This window comes from Mesoplodon bidens (assembly GCF_964165515.1).
Source record: "Mesoplodon bidens genome assembly, chromosome: 1".
NCBI classification, from domain to species: domain Eukaryota; kingdom Metazoa; phylum Chordata; class Mammalia; order Artiodactyla; family Ziphiidae; genus Mesoplodon; species Mesoplodon bidens.
This window is the reverse complement of record NC_138176.1, coordinates 171,551,087-171,575,733: the sequence shown is the minus strand read 5'-3', so window position 1 is coordinate 171,575,733 and position 24,647 is coordinate 171,551,087. Positions and strand designations below refer to the sequence as shown.

At 46.4% G+C, this 24,647-nt stretch overlaps 1 long non-coding RNA gene across 1 annotated transcript; it reads right to left on the bottom strand.

The window, feature by feature from the left end:
• Positions 1-430: 430 nt before the first annotated feature.
• Positions 431-11,982, bottom strand: LOC308619350. Its single transcript, XR_014016155.1, has 2 exons — positions 11,941-11,982; positions 431-2,172 (listed from the first exon to the last, which is right to left on the bottom strand). It is a non-coding gene; the product is annotated as an uncharacterized lncRNA (long non-coding RNA).
• Positions 11,983-24,647: the final 12,665 nt, after the last annotated feature.

Below are 24,647 nucleotides of genomic sequence, written 5' to 3'. Positions count from 1 at the left end.
AAACAAACAAACAAAACCCCTGAATGCCTAGTGTATGCAAGGCCCTGTGTCATGGGGTGTACCAAAGTGAATAGGACAGACTCTGCCCTCAAGAGATTACCACTCATGGTGGGCGGGGGGTGGGGGATGAGGGCGGCAGGCAGCCATGTTTTCTGACTCCTCGTGCCTTCCCGGGAAGATTACGAAGGCCTCTCCCCAACCTCATCATCACCCCGTCCCTGCCCCACACCTACCAGGTACCAGGTATAAATAACAAATCAATCAAGTTGCATTCTGCCCAAGCCAAGATCCTCACTGCTCTGGACAAAGTAGACTCTGCTACTTCTGTTTCATTTCAAACCAACCTGACATTTCTGGCCAACTTCTACACATTGTTGCCGAAAACTCGGCCTCTGTTCACCAGTGCCGAACAGAAATGCAGAGACAGAGCTTTGGAGGAGTAGAAAAGAGTAGTTTTTATTACTTTGCCAGGCAAACGGGGCCACAGAAGGCTAACACCCTCAAGGCTTGTGCCCCCGTTCCTGGGAAATAGGAAGGCGTCTTATAGTTTCAGAGTGGAAGATAGGGCTGTAGATAAGGATTGGGACTGATGTAGTCTTGCATTCTTCTTTCCTCCTGGAGACACTGAGATCATCAGGGCTGGCGTCAGGTGGTTCCAGAGCAGTTTCTGGAGGTCATTGAGGTTATCGTTATGTGACCTTCTTTCTGGAATGAAGAATGCTCACAGAGGAAAGGAGTGTTAGGCAGTGTTGTCTTAGAGAAGTAAGCATCAGGTACATAGTACAACTTTAGCTAGAGGGCAGTCACTTTCAGAGTGCAGTTAAGCAAGAAAGTGAGGGGGGATAAAACATCTATAGGAGGCCGGCTGAACGGGCAGAAAGAACAAGGGCTGAATAAGGGCTAACATAATGGGGGTGCCTCAACTAGTTTCTCCTACAGCAATATGGATGTCTTCTCTCCCCTGCTAGGCCGTATGCAGACCTGGGATAGCGTGTGTAGTGCTTCCATGCACAAGGTAAGCACACAATAAATACCACTGATGGCCCCAGCCTGGGATTTCCCATGTTCATGCCTCACCTCACTCAGTCTCCTCTCTCAGGAATTTCCTGGGCCCGCCTACTCCACATGGACATGACTCTTCCCCAGCTCCAATGCCACCTCTTCTATTCCTGGTGTCTTTGCTCTCCAGAGCACTTTCTGCATCACACCCATTAATATGGCACATCTGCACAGGTCTTTGCTCCCAAGACTCTGCCTGATTTCAAATAGACCAGAGCCAGAGCTTGGCCTGTGGTAAATGCTTGTATCAGTCAGTACTTTTTTTTTCTGCATAATAAAATACCCCAAAACTTAGAAATGGCTTTAAAAAATATTTATTTGGTTCATGATTTTGTGGGTCAGGATTTTAGGTTTGGCTCAGCTGGGCAGTTCTTCTGGTCTCAGCTGGACCCTCTCATGCTTCTGGGGTAGTTGCTAGGCAGCCAGAGGCTCTACTTCTTGGGGGTGGCTGTCAACTGAGGTAACTGGGCCACATGTTACTCATGCACCAGCAGTCTAGCCCAGGCTGGTTCACATGGAGCTGCAGATTTCCAAGAGCAAGACTGGAATGATACAGGTTTCTCAAGGCCTAGGCTCAAAACTGGCACTGTGTCACTTCCACAGTTGTATTGACTAAACCATGTCACAACAACATCCAGCTTCAAGGGTGGGGAAATAGACTCCATCTCCTGACGGCAGGAGCAGCAAAGTCACATTGCAAGGAACACGGATACAGGGATGGATAGAGAATTGGGGCTAGTTTTGCAATTTACTGCAGTACTCAAAAATATTCCCACAATATCTACCACATAGTGGGTACTCAGTAAGTATTTATTGACAGTGCTAAGATTTTCAATCACAATGTTTACAGACTTCATGCAATGCAATTAATTGGCAAAATTTTAGCCCTCACTCATAAGTTATCCATTACTACCTTCCGTTTCAGAATAGCAAATGAGGAGGTCGGGAATACAGGCCTGTGCGAGGGGAAACCCCACTGAGGCTTCCCTGGGAAGAAGTTCAGCTGGCCCCAAACAGCCTCCTCTGAAGGAATCCAGAGCATCTTTAGAGAACTGGGTCCCCTAGGGACCTGGTCCAAACATGGTCACGTGGTTGGAAGCCATACATCTTTACCTGTGAACAGAGAGAGACTTAGATGTTAGTCAGGGCTCGAACACAGCCCCCGTTAAGCCTGATTGCCTTGCAAGCTGCCTGCCAGATAGGAAGCAATTTTGTGTGACGACAGAATGGTTATCCGGCTGTTTCCTGGAGGGTCTATCCCTCCACTGAGCAGGATAAATTCTCAGGGCACCTGTGGAAGGGACATATCTTGTGGACAGAGCCCGCAGCTCAAGTCCTATGACTGAGAGCCCTGATGGGGAACGCTTCCCATCAGAGAATTACTAGAGTCAATCTCCAGGCCTGCTGTGGTTTAAAGTGTGTCCTCCCAAAAATATATGTTGGAATCTTAACCCCAGTGCCTCAGATTGCAACCTTATAGAGATAATCAAATTAAAATGTGGTCAACAGGGTAGACCCTAATCCAATATGACTGATATACTTGTAAAAGGGGTAAATTTGGTCACAGACAGACACACATAAAGGGAAGACAATGTGAAGGGGCACAGGGAGAAGAGGGCCATCTACAAGCCAAGGGTTGAGAGCTGGGACAGACCCTTCCCTCACGGCTCTCACCTTGATTTGTCAACCCTGCTAACACCTGGTTTCAGACTTCGAGTCTCCAGAACTGTGCGATAGTAAACTACTGTTGCTAAGCCACCCAGTTTGTGGTACTCTGTTACAAAACGAATACAAGGCCTTCAATCTCTCCTTTTTCCTTCTGTTCTCCTCGTATTTACCCTTGTCATACAACCCGTGAGGGGAAAGTACATTTAGGTAGAAATAAAACATGAAGTCTCAGGGACATGGATGAGCCAGACCCCATGTATCATTCTTTGCCTCCCTGAGTCCTCCACCTGGGGCCACACCTCTGCCTGGAGCTAAGTTACCAATAGCCAGGAACTCAAGGTCACTCCAAGTTACTGCCACCCTAAACAGAAGAGCAGTTCACCCCAGTCCCTCTTCCAGAAAGTTCAGCCTGGAGCCCCCCTCTAGATACTGCAGGGTTTGCAAAGATGATCAAGAAACAGTCAGTTCCCTCAAGATGCTTGCAGTTTGCCATGGGGAATAAGATTCAAATAAAAAGTAACTATAATAAAGTGTTTCTCAAGCTTCAGCCATTGCCATACCACTTTCTGGATATTTGCTATATCTGAGCCCCACCCAGCAGTGAGCTTGAGTCACTTATGTGGACTCAGAGTGTCCATATAAGTCCTGCACATCTTTTTCCAGCTCTGCATTTAGTGGCATCCTGTAGGTTATTGGAAACGGGCATGGTGAGAGAATTTACAGCATGGAAACCAGCACACACTACAAATCAGGACTTTTTTGTCGGGGGGGGGGCGACAGATACAGCTTACTTCCTTTTTCCTTTAAATTCACTGACTTTTTTTTTTTTTTTGCGGTACGCGGGCCTCTCACTGTTGTGGCCTCTCCCGTTGCGGAGCATAGGCTCCGGACGCGCAGGCTCAGAGGCCATGGCTCACAGGCCCAGCTGCTCCGCGGCATGTGGGATCTTCCCGGACAAGGGCACGAACCTGCGTCCCCTGCATCGGCAGGCGGACTCTCAACCACTGTGCCACCAGGGAAGCCCCTAAATTGACTTACTTTTTAACTTAAAAATATTTATTTTATAGCCATGACATGGAAGCAACCTAAATGTCCATTGACAGATGAACGGATAAAGAAGATATGGTATATACATATGGAATACTACTCAGCCATAAAAAGAATGACATACTGCCATTTGCAGCAACATGGATGGACCTAGAGATTACCATACTAAGTGAAGTAAGTCAGACAAAGAAAGACAAATATCATATGATATCATTTATATGTGGAATCTAAAAGAATGATACAAATTAACTTATTTACAAAACAGAAATAGACTCACAGACTTAGAAAACAAATTATGGTTACCAAAGGGGAAGAGGGGGGAGGGAGGGATAAATTAGGAGTTTGGGATTAACAGGTACACACTATTATATATAAAATAGATAGAGCTACCATCTGATCCAGCAATCCCACTGCTGGTCATACTTCCGGAGAAAACCATAATTCGAAAGGATGCATGCACCCCGATGTTCATTGCAGCACTATTTACAAAAGCCAGGACGTGGAAGCAACCTAAATGTCCATCAACAGAGGAATGGATAAAGAAGCAGAAGACACAGCACATGCCAAGCCACTGAAGGTGCAAAGAGCTGGTGATTTCAGGAACCAAGATAAGGTCTGTGAGGCTGGCATGCAGTGGGAGAGTGGGCAAAGGATGAGAATGGTAGAGTGAGCAGGGGCAGACCAGGCCGGGCTTGGTAACCTTATACGGTCTAAATGCACTGGAAGTCATAAAGGGTTTTGAACAGGGGAGTGACAAGACCTGATTTGTATTTTAAGATTCCTCTGCCTGCAATGTGGAGAAGGGGGCCAAGAGTGCACATGGGAAGAATAATCAGGAGGCTCACTTAGTCTTCCAGGGGAGAGATGATGGTGACGGGAGAGAGAAGGATGTAAGATAGAAGATAGAACCACCAGCACTTGGAGATGGATTGAATTTGGAGACTGAAAGAGAGGTATCAAGGATGACACCCTGGCTTCTGGCTTGAGCCTTTCCTGGGTGGTGCCATGGCATGAAGAGGAACCAGTTGGGGGGAGGGGGACGATCAAGAGTTCAGCATGGGGGCTTCCCTAGTGGCGCAGCGTTTGAGAGTCCACCTGCCGATGCAGGGGATGCGGGTTCATGCCCCGGTCCAGGAAGATCCCACATGCCGTGGAGCAGCTGGGCCCGTGAGCCATGGCCGCTGAGCCTGTGCTCCGCAACGGGAGAGACCACAACAGTGAGAGGCCCGCGTACCTCAAAAAAAAAAAAAAAAAAGAGTTCAGCATGTCCAATGCTGTGTTTGAGACATGGGAGACACATCCACCGGGGTGTCAATAACAATGTCAACACCTGCCTCTGTTGGGTCACCTCGTGCCAGACTGGGAGCCACACTTCACATGCATCTTCTTACTGGCTCCAGAAAAGACCACTGTGCAGTAACTTCCAGTGTTATCTCCATTTTAAGGATGTGAAAATTGAGCACAGAGATGAAATGACTTGCCCGGAGTCACATGGCTTGTACCTGGCAGAGTCAGGGATTCAAACCCTGTCCACCAGATTCCATCCACAAGGTCAATTCCCCGAGCTACCCCTGGGAATGAGTTGGGGGAGGAGGTAGAAGTTGGGGAGGGGCCTTTAAGGCCTACACCCCTACTTTATTCTCATATCCCCTCCCACAGTGCCCTCAGAGAAGACAGCACCCCCAGCAGGCTTGTCCCAACCTGTCTGTGGATTCAGATATGTCTGGGCATGTCTGTCTGAGAGCTTTGTGGGCTGAGACTCTGTGGGGCTATTGGCATTAAGGGATCAGAAAGCCTCATGGGAAAGTGCTGTCCAGAAGGGAAGAGTACAGCAACATGCTTAGCCCAAGCACGATGGGTCACTCAGAAAAGAGGGACAGTTTAAAAACATTTTAAATAATGTTTTTTTTCCCCCTAACTACAAAAATATTACTTGCCGAGTGCAGAAAATTTGCAAAACACTCACACACATACACAAAATACAATGGGAAAAAATCACCTATAACCCTATCTCTCAAAGAGAGATAACCTCTGTTATCATTTGGATGCATGTCCTTCCAGTCTTATATTTACATATATGATCATTTTGTACACATGGATTAGAGCCCTGCTCATTTATTTCCATAGGAAGAATTCCTAGCAGTGAATTCCTAGCAATTAGGACAAAGAACAAGCATATATTTAAGTTTTTTAATGAAAATGCTATGACTCCTGGCAGGGCTGAGACTAGGCAAAGGTACCAAAGGTTCCCAAGATACAAAATTTAAGGAGGGCTCATGTGCCCACAGCCGCAGAAAGCCCAACTCTGACAGCAGGTATTTGCAGCAAAGTAAGGGTTTATTTGCAGGATGCCCAGCAAGGGAGTGGGAAACAAGTCTCAGATCCACTCCAGCTCGGTCTTTGAGTTAGGGATGTTTTAAGGGGGAAGAACAAAGAGGCTGGGATTTATCATCTTGTGACATTTCTTTTTTTTATTTTTCTTTTTATTTTTTGCGGTACGCGGGCCTCTCACTGTTGTGGCCTCTCCCATTGCGGAGCACAGGCTCCGGACGCGCAGGCTCAGTGGCCATGGCTCACCGGCCCAGCCGCTCTGCGGCATGTGGGATCTTCCCGGACTGGGGCACGAACCCGTGTCCCCTGCATCGGCAGGCGGACTCTCAACCACTGCGCCACCAGGGAAGCCCCCATCTTGTGACATTTCTTAATCATGGTTTTGGGAGCCAGGATGTCTCTGGTTTAGAGTTCTTGGCCAGGTGGTCCATGGTTCAGGGGTCTATGAGCTCATCTTGCCTTGGAGAAACAGCCTGAGTTTATACATCAATGATTTCTACAACAGCAATTTTAGTACATTAACGATGTTATCGGCAGCAGCAATCTTAGTCATCTGACTCTGGTTAATGGGTGTTCAGTTAGCACAGGATTGAGGTTAGAGGGGACAAGAAAGGGATTGAGTTCAGAGGAGACAAGAAAGGGAATCAAGTTTTGGATAGAGAGATTCATCATAAACTCGGGAAGGGGACTCAGTTTTAGGGGGACTCAGTTTCAGTCAGTTTCGTAGCACTCTCTTTTGCATCCCGTGGCCAGGACTTGGTCCTGGTCACACCTAACTACAAGAGAGGCTGGAAAATGTAGTCCATGTCTGAGTGTTCATGTGCCCAGCTAAAGCTTGTGAATTTTATTGCTAAAAAGAAGGGGAAAATGGACACTGGGGAACGATTAGTGATCTCTGCCCAAGGGAGGGATTTTAACAGGTGGAGACTAAGCTGAAGAAATAAATCTTGTTTTTCATGCTCAAACTACTGGGGTCCAGGAAAATATGATTTAAAAATTTTGTGTCCAGAGTATAATTATGAAGCGTTGAGACTGACTGTGGAAGTATCCTCTACATGGCACAGGGCTGCAGACCCTACCTGCTTAGGAAGTGTTTATTGATCAATCATTCATTTATCAGCAGGCCAGGAAATCATTAATTCATCCATTCTCTTCATACTTTCTTGTAGATCAGCTTGTCTTGCCTCTGACTCCCCAGGATGTTGTTTGATGCTATTAGTTGCTATTCCAACATCCACGCCCTTCTTTTTTCTCATCAATAGAATACACTTTTGTTTGGGGCAGCAATATGCCAACTACACACTCGCTTTCTGTGCCTCTCTTGAAACTAGGGGAAACCTTGTGTCATGGTCTGGTCAACTGTATCAGTTTCCTAGAGCTGCCATAACAAGGTACCATGGACTGGGTGACTTAAACAATGGAAGTTTATTGTCTCACAGTTCTGGAGATTACAAGTCTGAAATCAAGTTGTCTGATTTCCAGAAGGAAATCTGGTTCCTTCTGAGGGCCGGGAGGGAAGGATCTACTCCAGTCTCTCTCCTTGGCCTGTAGATAGCCATCTTCTCCCAATGTATCTTTACATCGCCTTCCCTTTGTGCCTTCCCTCTGTGTCCAAGTTTCCCCTTTTAACAAGGACACCCTATTGGATTAGAACTCACCCTAATGACCTCATTTTAACTTGCTTGCCTCTTTAAAGATACAATCTTCAGGGAATTCCCTGGCAGTCCAGTGGTTAGGACTCTGTGCTTTCACTGCTGAGGGCTCGGGTTCGATCCCTGGTCGGTGAACGAAGACCCCACATACCAGTGCAGTGCGACCAAAAAAAAAAAGATACAATCATCAAATGAAGTCACATTCTGAGGTACTGGGAGTTAGGACTCCAACATATCTTTCCTTGGGAGGACACAATTCCACTCATAACACTAATGAAATAAAAACAGAAGTCAGCTGGGGGTATTTGGGCAAGTGTTTACTTTCCTGATACAATGAGACAACTTTCTTCCTGCCTTGAATGTAAATGTAATAGCTGCAGCCTTGGGTGCCATCTTCTGACCATGACAGAGGGACACTGAATCAACTCCAGCAACCTCAGAGCTCTGGTCATCTTATTATGTGGCTTTCATTCAGGCTTTTGAGGAGAGGGTTTTTGTTTGTTTGTTTGTTTGTTTGTTTTTGGTACGCGGGCCTCTCACTGTTGTGGCCTCTCCTGTTGCAGAGCACAGGCTCCGGACACGTAGGCTCAGCGGCCATGGCTCACGGGCCCAGCCGCTCCACGGCACGTGGGATTCCCCCCGGACCAGGGCACGAACCCGTGTCCCCTGCATCGGCAGGCAGACTCTCAACCACTGCGCCACCAGGGAAGCGCCAGAGGAGAGTTTTTTATTACCTGCAGCTGAATGCATTCTTAACTGGTCCACCATCTCCCTGTACTGTCTTTAGCTCATCTGCACTTGTTAGGGGACCTTCAGAATCTTATATAAGAACATCCCACTCATCTGTCTTCTGATGTCTTATTCTAAAGTTCATGTAACTTCCAGAGCAACAGCAAGACACAGGCACACATAGTCTTTACTGAAATGCCTGAGAAGGCTGGGCTTTGAAGAGATGCGCTATTGGAATGCAGTGGGCCTCATAGCTAAAGGCTGAGCTGGAGGAGTATTAGAAACAAGATGGTGATTGGGGTGAATGAGAAAGGGAAGTGAGAAAAGAGGCAAAAAACAGATGGGTTTAGTAATGCTTCCTACTGAGGAGACTAGGGAAGGTGGATTTACTAGGATTGGTGAGAGGGGAGAACCTAGAGGAAGTCCCAAGGGAATTTCCTCCATTGCCTAAATACAATAATGTAAAATCACAGGCTACATGAAAACGAGAATATCTAGTTTAGGTATAGCAAACTCAGATGCTTCTGGGGTCCAGGCAGTAGCATGAGTGAGTGAAGTAGGCAGGTGAAGACTGGAAGGTGGTCCACCAGATGGGGCAGCGGGAAATCAGCGTCCAGTCTTGATGCTCTGCTCTGGGCCAAGAATTATTAAATCCGATTTTTCAAGAAAAGCTAGAAATCCACTTTTTATGTTGAAATCTCTAGGTTTTTACTGTGGAAAACTCATTAGGTGGTTTTGAACCATATGTGAGCCAAATAAAATACATCTGTGAGCTAGATGTGGTCAACCAGAGTGCCACCTCTGGTCCAGCCCTACCTCATACCGAAAGCAGTAGACCCCACTACAGTATCCTGCACAAGGGCTCCCCAACCTCACCTTGAATGCCTCCAGTGACACAAGAGTTCATTAAAAATCCACCAAATCCTACAATTCCAGACATCAACCCACATCTCTATTGCAGCGTAAAAAAAGCAGAAGACTGCTTCCTCCATGCATCCAATACCCTTTTCTCTTTGCCTGGTTAAAAAAAAAAAAAGTGCCATACAGAGACAACAGATACATCGGAATCTTTCAGGCTCTCCATATGGGACTAAGGCAGAAAAGAAAGAAACAGGTGGATGCACGTAAATATTTAAGTCAGAAAATATAGGTCACTGTGACTGATTAGATATGGGGGTGAGCAAAAGATAAATTGAGGTTGACCTTTAGTCTCTGGTTGGAGTGAGCCGAGGTTGATGGTGCCATGTCCCAAGAAAGGGCATGCAGGAGGTGGGAGAGGATTTGGAGCAGAGGGGGAGCAGCAGGCTCGATTTAGAGCAGCGGTCCCCAACCTTTTTGGTACCAGGGACTGGTTTCGTGGAAGACATATTTTTCCATGGAAGGGGTGAGGGGGATGGCTCAAGTGGTAATGCAAGTGACGGGGAGCGGCAGATGAAGCTTCGCTCACTCGCCCGCCGCTCACCCCCTGCTGTGAGGCCCAGTTCCTAACAGGCCTCGGACTGGGGATTGGGGACCCCTGATTTAGAGGATGTACAGTTAGATGTGCTTGAAGGACATCCATGTGGCCGTTAAAATCTGAGATGGGAGCTCAGCAAGGGATTCTGGGCTGAAGCTACAGATTTGGGAGCCATCGGCAGAAGCTGAAGCAGCAGGAGTGGGCAAGGTCACCTTAGGGCGATGTGGAATGAAAAGGCAAGAGGACCAAGGGCAAAACCCGGGGAACATCAACATTTACATGAAGGGCAGTAGGTGGCAGATAGTAGATGAAGACCAAAATGGTGATGCCAGGAAGGGGCGACGAGAAATCCCTGAAATGCAAGGGAGGAGAAAGTTAAGAAAAAGAGAACAGTCAGACGAGGACCAAAAGTATCCACTGGATGTGGCATGGAAGCAGCTTCTGTGCAATGGCAGGATGGAGGCTCAAATGAAGTGACCGAAGAGTGGATGCCTGGAAAGGAAAGCGTGATCGGCAAGTGCAGGCAACTCCTTCTAAAAGCTTGGATGGAAGGAAAGGAGGAAAACATGGCCTCAATAAACTGGGAAGGGCCGTAAAGCCTAGGGAGGGTAAACTTGGGCATATGTAAACTCTGACGCCAAAAAATCAGGGGAGGCACAGAAAGTCCATTTGGAGAGACAGGAAAACACTGACCTGAACTCTGGAGCCCCTCAACCTTATTTTTATAGCATAAGATAGAGCCTTCTAGATAAGCCCATGTCTTAATCGGCTCAGGCAGCCATAACAAAACACCATATGCTGGGTGGCTTAAACAACATGAATTTATTTTCTCACAGTTCTAGAGGCTGGGAAGTTCAAGGTAAAGGGACCAGTCCATTTGGTTTCTGGTGAGGTCTCTCTCCCTGACTGGCAGATGGCTACCTTCTCTCTGTATCCTCACATGGTGGAGACAGAACTCTGGCATCTCTTCCTCTTTTTATCAAGGCACCAGCCCTACAGGATTAGGACACAACTCTTGTGAGCTCTTTTAACCTTAAATGCCTCCTTGTAGGCCCACCTCCACATGTGATCACGTGGGGGTTAAGCCTTCAATAAATGAATTTGGAGGGAATATAATTCAGTGCCCAGCACGCCATGTACTCACCTTTCTGTCTATTTCTGGAGCAAGCTATTTGACGTTTCGTGGGCCTCACTGAAACTGCCAAGCTGGAGCTCCCTCCACCTAACCACACCCTCCCCTTCTCCCCCTGTGTCTTCCCTTCTCTGACTTATAGGAAGGACATTGTTAAGAGAACTGCCTGATGGTCAAAATACAAGATGTTCTTCTGGAAGGTGGAAGGAGTCTGGAGCTTCCAAGAGAAACACCCTCATGCCAAGCCATGGGGTGGCTCATGTGACTGTTGTATGGACACAGATCATTCCCACCAAGGATGCCCCCAAATACAGTTGTCCAGCTAGGTCACAATAAAAGTGAGTTTTTAGGACTACAATATCCACTTTCCACCCAAGTCATTTTAGCCTCTAACCATTGAACAATCCAGCCCCTGCCTATCCCTTCACTCCTTTTGACCCTGAATGTCCTATAAATCATTTATTTATTCAACACATATTTACTGAACACCTACATGTGCCAGGCACTGTGCTAGTCCCTGGGGAAATGAAGAGACCATGACAAGCTGCTTTCATAGCACTTACAATCTGGGGGGTGGGGAGGGGGGGCAGTTATTAATTAAATAATCACACAGTTATAAATGTATAAGTCATGTGGAGGTGAGGCACACAATGGCACGAGAGCCTCTAACAAGGAGATCAGGCCTTGGCATCTTGGCTGATGGGAAAACTCATGTCAGTGGGATGGGAATGGTAAGGGATGAGTAGGAGTAAGCTAGGTGAATGTTAGAGAATAGGTTGGTTTTCTATGCTGCATATAGAAAATAGTAACACATTTACGCAGCTTTTTCTTTTTTAAACAACAAACTTAGCAACTTAAAAGAATACCTTTGTGGGAATTCCCTGGAGGCCCAATGGTTAGGACTCGGCACTCTCACTGCCGCGGACCCAGCTTCAATCCCTGGTTGGGGAATTAAGATCCTGCAAGCCGCATGGTGCAGCCAAAAAAAAAAAAGAATGCCTTTGCTATCTCACAGTTTCTTTGGGTCAGGAGTCCTAGCACGGCTTGGCTGGGTCCTCTGCAAGGCTGCAATCAAGGTATGAAGCAGGGCTGTGTTCTCACATGGAGGCCTGACTAGGGAAGGTTCAGAGGCTCTAGCAAGATGGAGTCTTACACAACATAATCACAAAAGTGACATTCTGTCACCTTTGCCATATTCTATTGGTTACAAGCAAGTCACAAGTCCCACCCTCACTCAAGGGTGTGAACACCAGAAGTTAGGGGTCATGGGGGGTCACCTTAAAGTCTGTACATCACAGAGAACAACCAAAGGGAACAGCAAGTGCAAAGGCCCTGTTATGGGAGGGAGCAATGGTCCATTTGAGGAACAGGGGCACAGAAAGGGAGAGGGAGATGAAGCCAGACCATGGAGGGCCTTATTCAGGATCCCAAGAGGTGTGGGATGTCATGGGAAGAAGGTGGTGGTACAATACAGTATACACTGACAGCCATTGCTACCCCAGGGCTTCTGAGCCTAACTCAGTCTGGAAAGATGAATGACCCCATCTAAATCCAGCCAGAAGACCTGGATGCAAGGAGCTGAATGCACCCCATGGACGCTCCATGAGGTTTGCCCTTGTTCACCCCTGAACCCAGAGCCATGGCCATACCAGGAGCTCAGCAGATATTTCTGAATGAATTAGTTAATGGAGACATGGAAGCCAGGTAGCTTGTCCAGAACCTTCGTGGAGAATCAGATCCCCTAATCGAGTCAAGTCTTCCACCCTGAACTCGACAGCACCACCCAGTCACCCCTAAAGGATTCCCATTGAAAACCCTGGGCTTCACCTAAGAGAGGGCAGAAGCTCCCGGGGCAAAAGTGCCTCTTGACTCAACGTGGCGAGCACCCAATCTGGGCTGCCAGGCTCTGTACGCTGTGTGCCTTGCCTTTGGGCTGTGGCTGGCACAGGGCGTTGCACACCATTCATTGTGGATGACAATTTTAATAGTGCTCTCATTAAAAAAAAAAAAAAAAGAAAGTGCTCCCTCTGGTTGGAGCTCAAGCTATCTAAACCAGCACATGCCACTGGCTATGGTATGGCATTAAGTGAACTGCCCACTTTCACCCTGCAGGCCAGGGGTGATGGAGGAAACGTTATACCCATGAAGAATTTTCTACTGAGAAGATACTGAGATGGAGAGAGAAAGACAGGAACTGCAGGTGCTGACTTGTAGTAAACAGGCAGACAATAAAAGGACTTCAGCAGAGGATTTTATGATACCTAAGTAACTTTGCACAAACTGTACCTCATTTTCTGAAGTCGGCAACTATAGACTTTTTTTTTTTTTTGCCACACCGCACCATGCGAGGCTTGCAGGATCTTAGTTCCCCGACCAAGGATTGAACCCCTACCCCCTGCAGTGAAGCATGGAGTCCTAACCACTGGACCCCAGGGAAGTTCCTACAACTACAGACTTTTTTTTTTTTTTTCCTTTTTTTTTCGGTACGCGGGCCTCTCACTGTTGTGGCCTCTCCCATTGCGGAGCACAGGCTCCGGACGCCCAGGCTCAGCGGCCATGGCTCACAGGCCCAGCCACTCTGTGGTATGTGGGATCTTCCCGGACCAGGGCACGAACCCGTGTCCCCTGCATCGGCAGGCGGACTCTCAACCACTGCGCCATCAGGGAAGCCCAACTACAGGCTTTTGTTGGTGTCACCTGACAAGGCCTCTGAAGGAGGAAATAACAAGACTGAAGCATGGCCTCTGCTTCAGTCAGACATGCTGCCCTCTAGCCTCAGGGCCCCTGGCATCTTCTAGGACCCAGACTGGTACCTAATCATCATTCCCATCTGCCAGACTTTGGCTGGGCCTGACACTTAATCCTCAGAAGAGCACTCTGTGAATGAGGGACTCCTCCTTTTATTCACACGAGAGAACACATTCAGGCTCATGGTCACACAGCAAGCAGGTGGGAGAGCCAGCTTTTGAACCAAAGCACATGTGAGGTCGTAGCCTGTGTGCAGTGGACGGTTCCCAATCACAGTGAGAGGGTAGAGAATTTCCAGAGACACGTCAGGGGACCTCGGGCAAGTTAGCCTCTCTGAGGCTGCATCCTCATCTGTAAAACAGGCATAATAATACCCACCTTGTATGGAAGTTGGGAGTATTTGACATAAGATCTCTGGAAGTCCTAGAACAGCCCTTGATTCAGCCTCGCTGTCTATAAATGTTATTGATGATTATTATCACCTTCTGAACACATTCTGCCTTTTATGTGTCAGGAGCTCAAGAAATGGCTGCTGCTCATCCCTGCATGAGTTCAGCAGATGTGACAATAAAGAATGGGTCCCCAAGGGGCACCTTGCACTCTTTACGATGCAGGAAGCCAGTGGGCACAGGAGGAAACACATAGGATGGCCAGCCAGAAGCTCAAGAAGCCATATCCTCTTTGAGTCTCAGTTTCTTTACCTGTGAAGTGTAAGAATAATAATATTGATAATAATAATGAAAATAATAAGCAGGCTGCCTCCAACACAGGGCTGTGGCTCAGCTTAAGTGAGATAATGGTCTGACAGTGCTTGTTAAAGTGGAAAAGTTTTATCTAAAGATAAGGGGTGGGCTTCCCTGGTGGCGCAGTGGTTAAGAATCCGCCTGCCAGGGCTTCCCTGGTGGCGCAGTGGTTGAGAGTCCGCCTGCCGATGCAGGGGATACGGGTTTGTGCCCCGGTCCGGGAAGATCCCACATGCCGCGAAGCGGCTGGGCCCGTGAGCCATGGCCGCTGAGCCTGCGCGTCTAGAGCCTGTGCTCCGCAACGGGAGAGGCCACAACAGTGAGAGGCCCGCGTACCCCCAAAAATTAAAAATAAATAAATAAATAAAGATAAGGGGCTATTATCCCTATGATGATACAGACGGAGAGCGGGTAGCCTCATTACGGAGGGCAGAAAGAGCCTCCCTCTGCCCCTGGGAAAGACAGAACCAGAGAGAACAGAGGTAGAAGTTATGTACAGGGGAGTTAGAAGGAATGAGTTTGGGGAGGCTCTGCTGGCTAAACACTGGAATAATAAGTTACAGAAGGATCATCCCTGGGTTGGGGACACCCAGGCCACTTCCATTTTTTGAAACTCAAGTTATACTAATAAACATTAAAAGTTCCAAGAAAGGGCTGCCCAAATGTGGTATATATTTCATGTTCAATCCTGGCAGCACATTGGGTATGGATCCAGGGGTCACAATTGCATCAGCAGCTTTCAAATCACCAACTATCTAGATAACCTCATTCAGAGATAAGATTCTGCTCCCAATTCCAACATGTGCATTTTTTCCTCACTACCAAGCCATTCTCCAAGACCAGCTGGGTGCCCTATAATTCTGACACTAAGTACCTGGAGATAGTGTCAGATGCCACAGGCTAAGCGCTCAGTCCTACAGAACTGCTCCCCCCCAACTTCAGATGCCAATCTCAAGTCCAGTTTGTCACCTGTGCTTCTGACCGACTGGCTATAGACAGGTGATTCCAATTACCGCCCCCCTCAGGTTTGATTAATTTGCTAGAGTGGCTCACTCTAGAACTCAGAGAAACATTCTACTTACTAGACTACTTACTGGTTTACTATTAAAGGATATAACTCAGAACAGCCAGATAGGAAAGATGCATAGGGCAAGGTATGGGGAAAGGGTGTGGAGCTTCCTGCTTTTTCTGGGCGTACCACTCTCCTCAGATCTCCACATGTTCATCAACCTGGAAGTTCTTTGAACCTCCCCCCTTCCCCCATCCCCAATCTTTTTGGGTTTTTATGGAAGCTTCATTACATAGGCAAGATTGATTAGATCATTGGCCATTGGTGACTGAACTCAATCTCCTGTCCCTTTTTCCTCCCCAGAGGTCAGAGGGGTGGAACTGAAAGTTCCAGCTCTCCAATTACTTGGTTGGTTCCACTGGTGACCAGCCCTCCTTCTTAGGTGACCTAAGGGCATTTCAAAAGTCACCTCAACATCACAAAAGACACCTTGATCACTCTCTTCACTTAGGAAATGCCAAGGGTCTTAGGAACTCTGTGCTAGGAACAGGGACTGAGAACAAATACGTATTTCCTAATATAAATCCTAATATTACAAGAGCTAATACACAGCCTGTACATTTGAGGCCAGAAAAGACCCTCCTAGTTCCCCATGGTAGGTTCTGGGAGAGGGAGCAGAGATATCTTTTTCCTTGAAATTCTCATCTGATCAACAGACTGTGGTATATCCATAAATGAAATGCCACTCAGCCATAAGAAGGAATGGATTACTGATATAGCAACACATTGTGCTGTATATAAAACAGTATACACAGTGTGCTTCCATGTATATAAAGTTTTAGAACAGGCAAAGCTAAGCTGTAGTGATAGGCAGAAGATCAGTGATTATCTAAGGCTGGGGCTTGGGGTGTGAGGTGACGACTACAAAGAGGGACAAGGGAACTTTGGGGTGTGAGGAAATGTTCTAGATCTTGATTGTGGTGGTATTTACAGAGATGTAAACATTTGTCAAAATTCATTGACATGCACACTTGAAAGAGGTGCACATAAATTACACTATAACCCAGTTGATAAACACAAATTCTCACCTGAACTGGGCCACCCACTGCCCGCAACTGTGTCTAATGTTTGTATCTCAGCTTCTACAAAGACTCCCTAAAGTCAATTCAACACCACGGACCACAGGCTGGTTCTGAGCCAGGCCCCAGACGATGCAAGGTGAGGAGGGGCCCAGTTCTCGCCTTTGAAGAGTTCACGGTCTTGCAGGGAACCAGATGCATAAGCAGGCAACATTCATGCACAAGGTTGGTACAAGTGACCTCAGTGTACTCAGGGCACTATGGGAGCTCTGGGGGAGGGAACCAGCTCTGGCCGGGAGGAGGAAAGTCAAGGCAGGTCAACCCACACAGAGTATTAAATAGGAGTCTGGGTTAGGCAGGGAAGGGGAGGTGGGGCGGAGAGCATCACTGCAGGCAGAATGTTCGCTCCACTGAGCTGGGGGGCCTCTGTCTTGTTTACTGCTATATCTCCTCCCCTAGAAAGTACCTGACACTCAGTAGGTGCTCATTAAGGATCTGTTGAGTTAATGGACAATATAAGCAAAGACAGGGGAATTCCCTGGCGGTCCAGTGGTTAGGACTTGGCGCTTTCACTGCGGGGGCCCAGGTTCAGTCCCTGGCCGGGGAACTAAGATCCCACAAACCACGCAGCATGGCCAAAAGAAAAAAAAAAAAAAAAAAGGCAAAGACAGGGTCTGCAAACTATGGCCCACAGGCCAAATCCAGCTGGCCACTTGTTTTTGTAAATAAAGTCTTAACTGGATCCATGCTCATTTGTTTACATGTTGTCTCAGGCTGTTTTCTCACTACAACAATAAAAGTTGAAAACTTGTGACAGAGACCATATGGCCTGTGACGCCTAAAATATTTACTCTCCAATCTTTTATTGAAAAAGTTTGCTAACCCCTGAGCAAAGGCAAGGAGGCGAAGCTTTTAGAGTTAATCCCAAAGGCTAAGAGGAAGGAAATTAGGTAAGGTGAGAAAAACAATGTGAATGGATCCTTCATTGTCCAGTTACAAAATGTGTGTACACATTGACTTACCTTTTCTGGTGGATACATAGATTAATGCCCTTGACACCTGATCTAACTTCCTTTTGGTCTGCCTTCTTACACTGCAGGGGCTGGAAGGCTGAAAAACAGTATTTTTTATGTTCCCTTGCAGCAAAACCCCCCAGATGCATTTCAGGGGGTGGAGTTACACCAGTCAGATGCCTTCAGGGACTTCCCTGGCAGTCCAGTGGTTAAGACGCCATGCTCCCAATGCAGGGGGCATGGGTTTGATCCCTGGTTGGGGAACTAAGATCCCGCATGCCGCATGGCGCGGCAAAAAAAAAAAAAAAAAAAAAAATCAGACACCTTCACACAAGACTTGAGTGCTTACCTGAGTGTAGAAGGGAGAGAGGCAGTGTTGCTCCGGGCCTCCACTTAGCGGATATTGGTCTAGCAGACTGTGTGGCTTTGAAGCTGAAAGTGCGGCAGCAGCAACCTGACCTCTGAATGTGGCTAAGATGGGACTGGCAGTTGTTTATTATTTCACAGGTCCCTGACTCTCATCCAGGTTGCAGCTCTCTTGGAGGATCAGTTCTGCAGGGTTCTGACAATCATTCCTGGAGGCCGAGCCTGGAGCCCATTCTTCTAGTTTATCCAGTGTGTTTCAAGCACCTACTTCTCTGAATCAACCTTTTCTGTTACTGCAACTGACTCCTGATGGGTATACTACTTAAACATTTGTGCTGTGCTCTTTAAATGAAACCAGGTAGATTAAAAAACATATGTGTTTAGCTCTTCTTTCCCATTAGACCCCCCGCTAAAGTAAGAGCAGAGGAATTTTTTTTTAAAGTATAAACCCATAAGGACTAAGAAGTCAGGAAAGGATATAGCAGTGGAAGAATAATGGCAACAACATTTTGGAAGCTGGAAAGCAGAGAGGGAAGTGGTAAGTGACTTAGCAGAGTGGGAAAAGTGAAGGTGGAACAGCTAACAAGAAAAAGCCCAGTTCACCATATGACCCAGCAATTCCATTCCTGGGTATATATCCAAAAAACCCAAAAAAGCTAATTTGAAAAGATACGTGCACCCCAATATTTATACCAGCACTAATTTACAATTGCCAGGATGTGGAAGCAACTTAAGTCTCCATCAACAGATGAGTGGATAAAGAAAATGTGATATATGCATAATCACCAGATGTGTATACACACACACACACACACCACACAATGGAATACTACTCAGCCATAAAAAAGAATGAAATTTTGCCATTTGCAGCAACACAGATGGACTTGGAGATGAAATAAATCAGATGGAGAAAGACAAATACAATATGATATCACTTACATGTGGAAACTAAAAAATACAGCAAACTAGTGAATATAACAAAAAACAAACAAGGACTTCCCTGGTGGTGCAGTGGTTAAGAATCCGCCTGCCAATGTAGGGGACACAGGTTCGAGCCCTGGTCCGGGAAATTCCACATGCTGCGGAGCAACTAAGCCCGTGCGCCACAACTGCTGAAGCCCGTGCTCTGGAGTCCGTGTTCCGCAATGAGAGAAACCACCGCAATGAGAAGCCCGCGCACCGCAACGAAGAGTAGCCCCTACTCGCCACAACGAGAGAAGGCCCGCGCGCAGCAATGAAGACCCCCCATGCAGCCAAAAATAAATAAAATTAATTAATTAATTTTAAAAAAAAGAAACAGGCTCACATACATAGAGAACAAACTAGTGGTTACCAGTGGGGAGAAAGAAGGGGGGAGGGACAAGATAGGAATAGGGGTTAAGAGGTACAAACTACTATGTAGAAAATATATAAGCTACAAGGAAGGAGATATATTGTACAGCACAGGGAAGATAGCTAATATTTTATAACTATAAATGGAAAATAACCTTTAAAATGGTGAATCACTATGCTGTACATCTGTAACATATATTATGCATCAACTATACTTCAATTAAAAAAAAAAAGAAAAGAAAAAGTCCAGTTCATAGCACAGCACTCCAGGAGGGCTGATGAATCAGAGGCTCCAGGTACCTCTGTAGTCAGAGGTGCAAAGTGGGGCTGAAGAGATTAAAAAACTAGTTCAAAATCTTTAAAAGGAGCAGCTGGAATCCTTCCAAATCTTCTCCACCATCCTGCCCAGCTAAGATGACGGGAGTGTCACATTCCTCCCCAACACCTGCAGGTGATGGGAGGGTCACCTTCTAATGAGGCTGAACAATAGATACAGCAGGTATCTGGGGATGCCTGGGTCCCTGGAGACACCCCCCAGGTGTGGCCTGGGGAAGGTATACTGAAAGCAATGGAGTCAGTGAAAGTCTGCGTTCTGAACGGAGACTCCCACTCCTTGCCCTGCCCCAGGCTGGGTCTCAGAACCCGGCACCCAGACTTCTACTCCCCAGGCAGGAGAATGGAGGACCCTTCTTGGGGAATATTGACCAGCAAAAGACAAAACATCTATAGACATTGACGTTTGGGGGTCCCCCAGTGAAATGGCTGGTCTGGATCTGATTATCTCACAGAGAACCTCATCCTGAGACAAGCCCTCCCACCCACTCCTCTCACTCAGAGCCTCCTCTAAGTATTTTAGCCCCTCACTAGAGGCTGACTATGGAAGGACAGCCAAAAATCATCAGGCATGTGAGGAACGCTTCTAACCTGAAAAACAGGGCCTTAAAAGCAGGTAGAGAAAGCAAACCCAAATGAAATAGAGACAATGCAGGTTGCAAAACTTCAAAGTTTTGAACTTTGAAGATATTAGATATCTTCAAAGATATTAGAACTTCAAAGAGTCTAATATCTCAGGGAGATAAAAGATACTGCATTGTGGTAGACTTATATTGGTGTTCCCCAATGAACTATAACTCCTGGTATGTAGGCTCTTATCCTCTGCCACGTTGATTCTGGGCTTGGCCATGTGACTTGCTTTGGCCAGTGGGACATTAACGAGTGTGGTGCAAGCCAGGGTTTATGAGTGCTTGCACACTGGGCTTCTCCTGCTAAAACACTTACAACCTTTTTGACTTTGGGCAAGTGTGGTGGTTTTAAAACATGTCCACAAATTATCTGATATGCTGCCCTTCAAAAGGTGGAGCTTAGGGCTTCCCTGGTGGCGCAGTGGTTGAGAGTCCACCTGCCAATGCAGGGGACACGGGTTTGTGCCCTGGTCTGGGAGGATCCCACATGCCGCAGAGCGGCTGGGCCCGTGAGCCATGGCTGCTGAGCCTGGGTGTCCAGAACCTGTGCTCCGTAACGGGAAAAAAAAAGACAGATTATAACAAGTATTGGCAAGGATGTGGAGAAATTGGAACCCTTATACACTGTTGGCGGGAATGTAAAATGGTGCAGCCACTCCAAAAAACAGACTGGCAGTTCCCCAAATGGTTGAACCCAGAGTTACAACACAACCCAGCAATTCCATTCCTAGGTAATATACCCAAGAGAACTGAAAACACGTTCACACAAGAACTTGTACACAAACGTTCATAGCAGCATTATTCATAATAGCCAAAAAGTGAAAACACCCTAAATTTCCATCAACTGATAAATGGATAAACAAAATGTGAAATATTATTCAGCCATAAAATGATCCAACTACTATATACATGCTACATACGGTTGAATCTTTCTTTTCTTTCTTTTTTTTAAATTTTACTTATTTTATTTTTGGCTGCGTTGGGTCTTCGTTGCTGCGAGAGGGCTTTCTCTAGTTGTGGCGAGCGGGGGCTACTCTTCATTGTGGTGCGCAGGCTTCTCATTGCAGTGGCTTCTCTTGTTGCAGAGCACGGGCTCTAGGCCTGCGGGCTTCAGCAGTTGTGGTTCACAGGCTTCAGTAGCTGTGGCTTGCGGGCTCTAGAGCACAGGCTCAGTAGTTGTGGTGTATGGGCCTAGTTGCTCTGTGACATGTGGGATCTTCCTGGACCAGGGCTTGACCCCGTGTCCCGTGCACTGGCAGGCGGATTCCTAACCACTGAGCCATCAGGGAAGCCCTGGTTGAATCTTGAAAACATAGTAAGTGGAAGAAACCAGTCACAAAAGATCACATGTTATATGATTTAATTTATATGAAATATCTCAAATAGGGAAATCTATACAAACAGAAAGTAGATTAATTGTTGCCTGGGCTGAGGAGTTTGGGAATAAATGGTAGGTGACTGCTAATAAGTACTGGGTGTCTTTTTTTGGGTGATAAGATGTTCCAGAATTAGACAGTGGAGATGGTTGCACAACTTTGTGAATATACTACTAAAACCCACTGAATAGTATACCTTAAAAAGTTGCATTTTATGGTAGATTATTTTAATCTCAATAAAGCTGTTATCCAAAAATGGAGCAAGTTTTTAGAAAGGGTGTGAAAAATTAGCTGAGTGAGTTTTTTTAGGGTTTTCTAGAGGTGATGAAATCCATACCATGTACATACACAAATCCATGCACATACACAACAAAATGCATTCATGCGCGCATGCAGGCGCACACACATTAATTTCAAAAGAACACAGAAGCAATTTTGGGGTACTTTTGAAAACAGAACAGGTGACTACGACACCTTTTTTTTTTGGCCTTGCCTCCAGGCTTGCCCGATCCCAGTTCCCAGACCAGGGATCCAACCCAGGCAGTGAAAGCACCGACTCCTAACCACTGGACCACCAGGGAACTCCCTGACACCTTCTAACTGGGAAAGGAAGACACCAGAGGTCCCAAGAAGAAAATCCTAAACCATCATTTTTTTTTTGGCCACATGTAGCGTGGGATCTTCGTTCCCTGACCAGGGATTGAACTCATGCCCCCTGCAGTGGAAGCGTGAGCCATAACTGCTGGACTGCCAGGGAAGTACCATATCACCATTAATTTCAATATGACTTTGCTAGGAGGCAATTATTTGCCAAACACTTTATACACTTAACTCACGGGACTACTCAGTGAGGTAGCATCGTTATCTCCATATTACAAATGATGCTCAGAGAGTGTAAGTACCTTGCCTGGGGTTACACAGCATGTTAACGGGAGAGCTCCTTTCTCTACTCCAGGAGACCTATCAAAATGAATAAAAAAGGGCTTCCCTGGTGGCGCAGTGGTTGAGAGTCCGCCTGCCGATGCAGGGGACACGGGTTCGCGCCCCGATCCCGGAAGATCCCACATGCCGCGGAGCGGCTGGGCCCGCGAGCCATGGCCGCGGAGCCTGTGTGTCCGGAGCCTGTGCTCCGCAACGGGAGAGGCCACAGCAGTGAGAGGCCCGCGTACAGCAAAAAAAAAAAAAAAAAAAAAAGAATAAAAAAAAAGTTGATACTCCCCATCCCTGAAACTTCAAAACTGTACCCTGGTGTCAACTTCGTTTACTTCTTTTCATTCTATACTCCAACCCAATCTCTATGTCCAACTTTTCCTACCTCCTTCACACTTTGCTCTGGCCAGAAATATCTCCCTGTTCTCCCTGAATGTCCCAAAATCTGTTACCAAAAGAGAGATCAAGGAGGGGTACATGTTGTAATCAGTGTACTTTGTAAGCTCCACACAGATGTAAACTAGCATTTCACCTTTTCCTTCCTCTAGGAAGTGCCTTCTTCTCTTGACATATGCAAAGCTTTAGGATCTTTCAAGATGGAGCTCAGTCCTCTCCAACTCTGGGAACCTCCAGACTGCAGGGTAGGCAGGGGGCTCTTCCTAGATTCCTGGACATTCACCATAAAATCCCTTCCACCTCATGCTCTGGTCCAACCTGACCACCAACCACAGTATTTGCTTTGCTGTATAAGTTCTTTTGTCTGTATTTTTGTTAAGAAGTAGTAGCTGTTTTACCTGGGCTGAACACTGGGTATTTCTTAGTCTCAATTTCCTCATTCGTCAAATAGGAACGATGATCGCTATGTTTGTAGCGATTTTCTTTTCAATTCCATTTTGGGAATGTTGTGGACAGAGGCAATGTTGACTAGATCATCAGTTCTCAAAGCGGGGTCTGGAGATACCTGGGGGTCCCTGAGACCCCTTCCAGGGACCTGTGAGTTTCCTATTTTTTCAACTACATACCTGTGTGAATCTGAGTTTTCTTCTTATACTTGAATCAACACAACAGATTGAATGCAGAAACAGATGTGAGGGTTTCCCTGGTGGCACAGTGGTTAAGAATCCGCCTGCCAATTCAGGGGACACGGGTTCGAGCCCTGAGCCAGGAAGATACCACATGCCACAGAGCAACTAAGCCTCTGTACCACAACTACTGAGCCTGCTCTCTAGAGGTCGTGAGCCACAACTACTGAGCCCGCATGCTGCAGCTACTGAAACCTGCGCACCTAGAGCCCATGCTCTGCAACAAGAAAAGCCACCACAATGGGAAGCCTGTGCACCACAATGAAGAGTAGCCCCCGCTCGCCACAACCAGCAACGAAGACCCAACACAGTCAAAAATAAATAAATATATAAAAAAATCTTAAAAGAAAAAACAAATGTGAGATTGCAGCTGTTTCCTATTACGTATGCATTAAAATGTTTGCCAAAATGTAAAAAATACCCACTGTTTTCACTAATTCTTTTGGAAAATATAACTTTAAAAATAAAATATTATGTTTACATGGGATGACATTTTATGAATTGATAAACATTTAAAAATCGTTTTAATTTCTAATAGAGTAATTATCAACAGATATAATCCACACAAACGAAAGCTCTTTGGGATCCTCAATAATTTTTCAAGAATGTAAATTTTAACATCAAAAAGTTTGAGAATCCCTAGAGGAAAGAGTTACAGATTTGAATTTTCCAGGTACCTCGTGGTCTTAACCTTCCCCTGTGCTTCAGTTTCTTTTATCTCTAACACAATACTCACTCATGTGACATGGGCAGCTATTAATTTCTTTATTTTCTTAATGTTTATATGTTGCATTATGTCTGTATATAAGGACTGTCTCTGGAAGAATACACAATAAACTGGTCCCAGTGGTTCACCCTCGAAAGGGGAATTGGGAAACTGGGAGAGGTGGCATCGTAAACCTTTCTGCTGTGTTTTTTAATAAATGCATGCAT